Source organism: Vidua chalybeata, chromosome 8 (assembly GCF_026979565.1).
Source record: "Vidua chalybeata isolate OUT-0048 chromosome 8, bVidCha1 merged haplotype, whole genome shotgun sequence".
Lineage (NCBI taxonomy): Eukaryota > Metazoa > Chordata > Aves > Passeriformes > Viduidae > Vidua > Vidua chalybeata.
Window position 1 is genome coordinate 1 of NC_071537.1, and position 7,105 is coordinate 7,105.

At 50.3% G+C, this 7,105-nt stretch overlaps 1 long non-coding RNA gene across 1 annotated transcript; it reads right to left on the reverse strand.

Moving 5' to 3' along the window:
- Positions 1 to 1,414: 1,414 nt before the first annotated feature.
- On the reverse strand, positions 1,415 to 6,039 carry LOC128791896 (uncharacterized). Its single transcript, XR_008432215.1, has 6 exons — positions 5,005 to 6,039; positions 4,887 to 4,928; positions 4,742 to 4,787; positions 4,595 to 4,638; positions 4,473 to 4,513; positions 1,415 to 4,391 (listed from the first exon to the last, which is right to left on the reverse strand). It is a non-coding gene; the product is annotated as an uncharacterized LOC128791896 (long non-coding RNA).
- Between the last annotated feature and the right edge of the window lie 1,066 nt (positions 6,040 to 7,105).

A 7,105-nucleotide genomic window follows, 5' to 3' on the forward strand; every position in this document is an offset into this window, starting at 1 on the left:
CCCTCCCCCTGACCCGCCCCCCAACCCTAAGCCCTCCCCCTGACCCGCCCCCCAACCCTAAGCCCTCCCCCTGACCCGCCCCCCAACCCTAAGCCCTCCCCCTGACCCGCCCCCCAACCCTAAGCCCTCCCCCTGACCCGCCCCCCAACCCTAAGCCCTCCCCCTGACCCGCCCCCCAACCCTAAGCCCTCCCCCTGACCCGCCCCCCAACCCTAAGCCCTCCCCCTGACCCGCCCCCCAACCCTAAGCCCTCCCCCTGACCCGCCCCCCAACCCTAAGCCCTCCCCCTGACCCGCCCCCCAACCCTGATTGGGGTACCTGCCAGGTGGAGCACTAATTAGGGGGTGTATAGGTATGTATGAAAAAGAAGAAAAACTATATGTCCGGTGCAGCAGTAGAAAATTTCAGGCTCCCGGGGAGTAAATTTTTTTTTTAATAATTATTTAAAGTTTGTTTTTTGTTTTACTCCCAGGGAGCCTGAAAGTTTCTACTGCTGCTTTTTGAAAGCTAGAAAGGGAAACAAAGTTAGAAATTAAAAGATGGAAAGAAAGAAAAAGACAGAGTTAGGAGAGAAAGACAGAAACAGAGTTAGAACAGAAAGAGAGGAGAGAAAGAGAGAAAGAGAGTTAGGAGAGAAAGACAGAAAGAGAGAAAGAGAGAAAGAGAGAAAGAGAGTTTTAGGAGAAAAAAAGAGAGAAACACAGAAATAGAGTTTTAGGAGAGAAAAAGAGAGAGAAAGAGTTTTAGGACAGAAAGAGAGAAAGAGTTTTAGGAGAGAAAGAGAGAAAGAGAGTTTTAGGAGAGAAAGACAGTTTTAGCAGAGAAAGACAGAAAGAGAGTTTTAGGAGAGAAAGAGACAAACAGAGAGAGTTTTAGGAGAGAAAGAGACAAAGAGAGTTTTAGAAGAGAAGGAGAGTTTAAAGAGAGAAAGAGAGTTTTAGGAGAGAAGGAGACTTTAAGGAGAGAAGGAGAGAAAGAGAGAGGAAATGAAATAGGAAAAGAATGGCACAGAGTAAAAAATGAGAAGGGTTAGAGTGAAAAAGAAAGACAGTGAGAGTGAAGAAGAGGACAAAACAATACAGAAAAAAAAGAAGAGAAGCCAGAGAGAAAAAGAAATAAAGAGTAAAAGCATCAACTACAGAGAAAAATAAATAGTTAGACATAGTGAAATAGAGAAACAGAAGAAAAGACATACAGGGAAATAGAGAAGCAGAGAGAGACAGTTAGAATCAGTAAGAAACAGAAACAAACTTAGGGACGGACAGAAATGACGTGACAGAAAGAAAACTAATAGAAGAAGCAAAGGAAGAAATACAGTGGGAAAAAAAAAATGACTAAACCGCACCAAAAAAACACAGGAGCCAAAGGGGGAGGGGAAGGGAGCGGGGGGCATCATTGTTAGGGTTGATTCAACTTTATTGAATGATTTTTTTTATTTACACTCCAGCAAAATACATGGAAACAATGTATACCGATGGGAGCGTAGATACAATCCGTACGCTGACCGGTAGAAATCCCACTTACGTACAGAACCGTATGTGGAAATGCAGCAGCAAATGCAAACACGGAACAATACGGGGCAATAGACAACGAACGCACATTAACACAATATAACCTTTTTTCTATTTACATTACATTTTCATTGATTGTTAGAGGAAAGACCAAACAAAAATAGCACACAGAAACCAACAGTCATCCACCGTGACCGCCTCCTTCACATTGCACACAAACTCACTGTCGCTATCGTTTCAACCGCTCCGTTAAGCCCCGGCAATCGTTGTTCCTCGGGAACGTGGTTCCCGGGAACCTCTGAAAAAATCCTCCTGCCTGACGAAAACCCCGGTCCCGGGACGGTCCGCCTCCAAACTTTGGCGATGAACGTCGCCTCGCGGACCGGCCGGGACCGAGGAAAAAAAAACCCAGCCGGGGGGAAAAAAAAAAAAACCCCCCGGCTGGGGATTTTTTATTCTAAATTTAAAAATGAGCTGAAAAACCTGAAAGGCAAAGGCCATACGCACAAGGTTAGAACCGGTCGACACACACACAGAGCCCTCCTTCAACTTACCCACAAACCCACCCTCGCTCTCGTCTCAACCGCTCCCCTAACCCCCGGCCATCGACACGCATGCACGACGCTCCTCGGGAACGTGGTTCCCGGGAGCCTCCGGAAAAATCCGCCTGCCTGACGAAAACCCCGGTCCCGGGACGGTCCGCCTCCGAACTTTGGCGATGAACGTCGCCTCACGGACCGGCCGGGACCGAGGAAAAAAAAACCCAGCCGGGGGGAAAAAAAAAAAAAACCCCCCGGCTGGGGATTTTTTATTCTAAATTTAAAAATGAGCTGAAAAACCTGAAAGGCAAAGGCCATACGCACAAGGTTAGAACCGGTCGACACACACACGCAAACACACACACACAGAGCCCTCCTTCAGCTCACGCACAAACCCACCCTCGCTCTCGTCTCAACCGCTCCCCTAACCCCCGGCCATCGACACGCATGCACGACGCTCCTCGGGAACGTGGTTCCCGGGAGCCTCCGAAAAAATTCTCCTGCCTGACGAAAACCCCGGTCCCGGGACGGTCCGCCTCCGAACTTTGGCGATGAACGTCGCCTCGCGGACCGGCCGGGACCGAGGAAAAAAAAACCCAGCCGGGGGGAAAAAAAAAAAACCCCCCGGCTGGGGATTTTTTATTCTAAATTTAAAAATGAGCTGAAAAACCTGAAAGGCAAAGGCCATACGCACAAGGTTAGAACCGGTCGACACACACTCACGCCTGCAGACGCAAGCTCTCACAGACAGACACGGACAATCACGCTCTCTCACGTGCTCTTCCGCTCACACCCTGACCGCGACCCTTACTTGAAACGCTACCTTGACGCTTTGACGCGTCTTCTGACCGCGGCTCTTCGATGTCCGGCGGTGGATTCCGGGATAACGTGTAGGGACCCGGGGACCTGCGAGACGACAGAGACGACGAGTGACTATCTGACGGCTAGGAGCTATTCCCGCTCCGGGTCCATAAATTTTGTACCCAAAACCCCCATAGAAGACAGATGAACTGTAAAGTTTTATAACTGCTCTACCTAACCGTGACTACGTGCCTGGGCAGGGCAGCTCCGATCGTAAGTGGCACGACAGAGGCTTGTACAACATAAGCCAAGGTAGGTACATACAATATATGCACAATATAAGCCAACGTAGGTACATACAGTATAAGTACATACAATATAAACCGACATAGGTACATACGACATAAGTACATACAATATAAGCACATACAGTATAAGCCAACATAGGTAGGTACAACCTAAGCACGTACAATATAAGCCGACGTAGATACAATATAAGTGAGGACTTGACGTAACTCTCCGGAAGATTAATTGTTGAGCCCTATACCCTTTGAGAAGGCGCAAGCTACGGAACTACTGCGGTCAGGTGATGAGGGTCTAATATGCTCCCTCTAGAAGTCCGAGAGAATGGCACGGGAAGAGAAGGCGCTACCAAAGGTGAGAAGGAAGATGGATGAGAACGTCTCCTGTACTTCTTCCCGTCTCAAAAAGTAGAAATGTAACGATGCTGGAATAAGCGATATCCAGGAAGGTACACGAGTAAAATATGGCCGATACGGCAGAGAACAACGCCGATAAAGCCTCGAGATGTAACAAAGGCCTATGACGCAGAAATCAATGGACACGGACAACATAACACAGACACGGACGACATAACACAGACACGGACGACATAACACAGACACGGACGACATAACACAGACACGAGTGGAAACTGCCTGGCAGTTCCACCTTATGGACCCAAGATTGCTAGTCCAAGATGAGTCATAGGCCGATGATGCCAAAGGAAAGAAAGCCCTAGGGCAATAGCATGTGATGATGAAATTTAACTCCTTTCAAGATGTTAGTGCCAAAGGACTTAAGAGGAAGCCTAAGAAGCTCAGTAGGCCTAGACGAGAAAGCGATGACTACGGCGTGACCGTGGCTATAGCTCCGGACGTGAAGGCGGGCTCCTCGGGTGAAAAGATCCACGACGATGTCGAGAGTCGAAGAAGGCCGCCGACGCAAACCTCGCGAGGACGCGAAGACGGATCGGAACTGCCCTGCCCGGCAAAGACTCTGGTGAGGCTGAGGAGAAACCCTCTCCCTCTGCTTCCGAGGGGCCCGTCCCACTATGGGCCTCTCCTCTAACCTAACATCTAATTGTCTCCTGTGATACTAAAGGTTTTTCCCCTTCTCCCACCTACTGGCCCCGACACTTAGCTTTTGCAAGACGACCGGACAAAATCCATCATCAGGCGGACGTGGACGGCGACATGTTCTCTACATCCGCTTCGGTGCTGCCGTTTCCAAACTTCAGCTATGCGCCTCCTCACGATACCTAAGACAAAACAGAAAATGCAACTAGCGCCCTGCAAAAGAGGAATCCCCGGAACTCTGACGCACCACTGCCCCGGCTCACCTGAAATCTTGATGCGACTCAACAGGCTGCCAGGAGGATACCTACAAAAGGAAAAGGTACAGGCTTAGCGTGCTGCCGCATAACGGTCACCTATGAGTCACCCTGCCTAAATGCCGACTCACCCGCTTGACTCTGTTCCTTCACACGCCTAGGGCGGCAATGACACCTGCAAAGAAACAAAGCAAAAAAAAACCACACTGAGATACTGAGAAAAGACCACCACCCTGACCTGACAAGTACGCCCACCTACACCTTAAGCTTGCACCCACCTGGCCTCAGACATCTGGGATCAGAGACATCTTGCAAGAGGACTGCCTAAAATAAAATAAAAAAAAAAAAAGAAAAAGGGGATGCTTAGACTTTCACCAGAAACTGAGACCTGTGCGAGAACAAGTGCTTCTGTCCACTGCTCACCTGGCACACTTGGCCTTGACTGCAGCTATCTGCCTGGACTTCCTAATAATAGACAAAGAACAGCGCTGTAACATAGTCACCATTTATGCTTCCCCTGCAAATACAAACAGCGACTGACCTTCTCAGGGAAAACCCCCTGACCCAGGAGGGGCGCTCTGCCACAGACCTTAAATGTCTGCATCTGAAAGAAAGTCAGGAGAAAATTCAAACAACTGTAGGATAACTTAACAGGTCCAAGCATCCTGTGTGAATCTAGGAATACCATCTAGAATACAACTACATCCCCCATTCCAAATTGCAGGTCTCCAGGACTTGTGCAATTACACCAGGCTATGCAGCAGGACAGAGCAGCTCCGGGACAAATACGTGCAGACACCCGTGACACAGGACAGGACACGACAAACGAGGGGACGCCACGAGGAGAAAAATCTCTTGGCGAGAAAAATGCCCGCGAGGACAGAGAGATTGCGGAAGGAGATGACCTAGGTGAGACGGACAGCTCGGAGCCGATGAGGCTCAAAGAACCCTGCAGGAAGAAGATGCTAAGAAAACTATGTCTTCCGAGAACTGCAAGAGCGGATGCCTGAAAAGCCTACGGTAAGAATGAGCTACCTAGCTTGGCATTCTCACGAGTCCTAAGCCGCTATAATGGATCGTTGGGGTGTGCGGCTGTCGCTACCGCTCAGAACGAGACCTTAAAAGACATCCGACCGGATGCTTCTAAAGACAGATACGACTGCGATGCCTGTCGGGACTCCCGAGTCAAAAGGCCTGTGGCGTTGGTGCCGGGCCGAGGAACGCAAAGATCACAGATGCCAAGATGACCCTCAGACAGCTAAGGTAAAAAAAGACAAGTGACGTGACAGACCCAAACAACACAGAATGCACAAGAGACAAGTGACACGACCCACGCCGGAACTGCTCTGCCCTGCGCACCTCAGCGCTGAGATTAAAAAGAGACGCTTTCCCTTTAGGTGGCCTAATGAGACGCTTCTTAGACATCCCCATCTCCAAAGCAGACTCAAAAATCCCTTCCAGGCAGTCCCAAGCCAGCACCCCGCTTCCCTCCCCTCAGTGGGTCGTAGCCCTCGACTTATCTTGCACACTTCTGGGCGTGCAAATCCCTGTCGAGTGCAAAAGAAGGCCACCTCCCCGTCTGGGAAGTTCCAGCTGTCACCTCTTATCTCTTCGTCTGCCAAGACAAAGAAAAGGAAACATCAGTGCACAATCTTAACAGCACATGGGCCAAAACCTGACAATTCTGCTACTCACCTTCTCCTAAGAGGGCCCTGGCGTTCTGGCCGCACGCTTCGGCCGTGCTCCGAGGCCGACGCTGCCGTCACGAGGTACGCCTAGGTTAAGTGGAGACAAGGTGACTGGGCACGGCTGAAACTGGAGTGGACCCCCTCTCCTCCTCCCTACCTCCCCGACTCACCGCAGCTCCTCGGCCGTTCCCGTGAGCTACCCAGACGGGACCTTGAAATACAAGATGTGTGGGCTTCATCACGGGGTCCCGTCATACTTCCGGAGGGCTCACGAGTGCAGGAAACCCGGTCCGTCCGCCACCTGATGACAGGGGCTTAGCGTACACCGAGTGGATGGTCTAAAGCACACAAATGAGAACGGATGGTTAGAGGTGCACCAGAAATTGAGACCTGTGCGAGAACAACTGCTTCTGTCCACTGCTCACTGACCTTGCACACTTGACCTTGTCTGCTGCTATCTACCTTGACATCCTAAAAATAAAGACAAAGACGAGTGCTGTCACATAGTCACCATTTATGCTTCCCCTGCAAACACAAACAGTGACTGACCTTCTCAGGGAAAACCCCTTGACCTGGGATTGGGGGCTCTGCCACAGATTTAATCCATCTGCATCTGAAAGAAAGGTAGGAGTAATGTCAAATGGCTGCAGGATAACTTAACAGCACCAAACATGTCAATCTACAAACACAATCTAGAGCCCAACTACACCCTGCATCAGAAATTTCAACTCCTGGGACTTGTCTTGTTACAGGCCATGCAGCAGGGCAGAGCAGGTCCGGGACAAATACGTGCAGACACCCGTGACACAGGACAGAACGTGACAAACGAGGGGACGCGACAGGGAGAGAGAGCTCTCGGTGAGAAGAATGCCGGCGAGCGCCGGGAGAATGCGGAACGAGATGACCTAGATGAGACGGACGGCTCAGAGCCGATGAGGCTCAGAGAACCCTGCA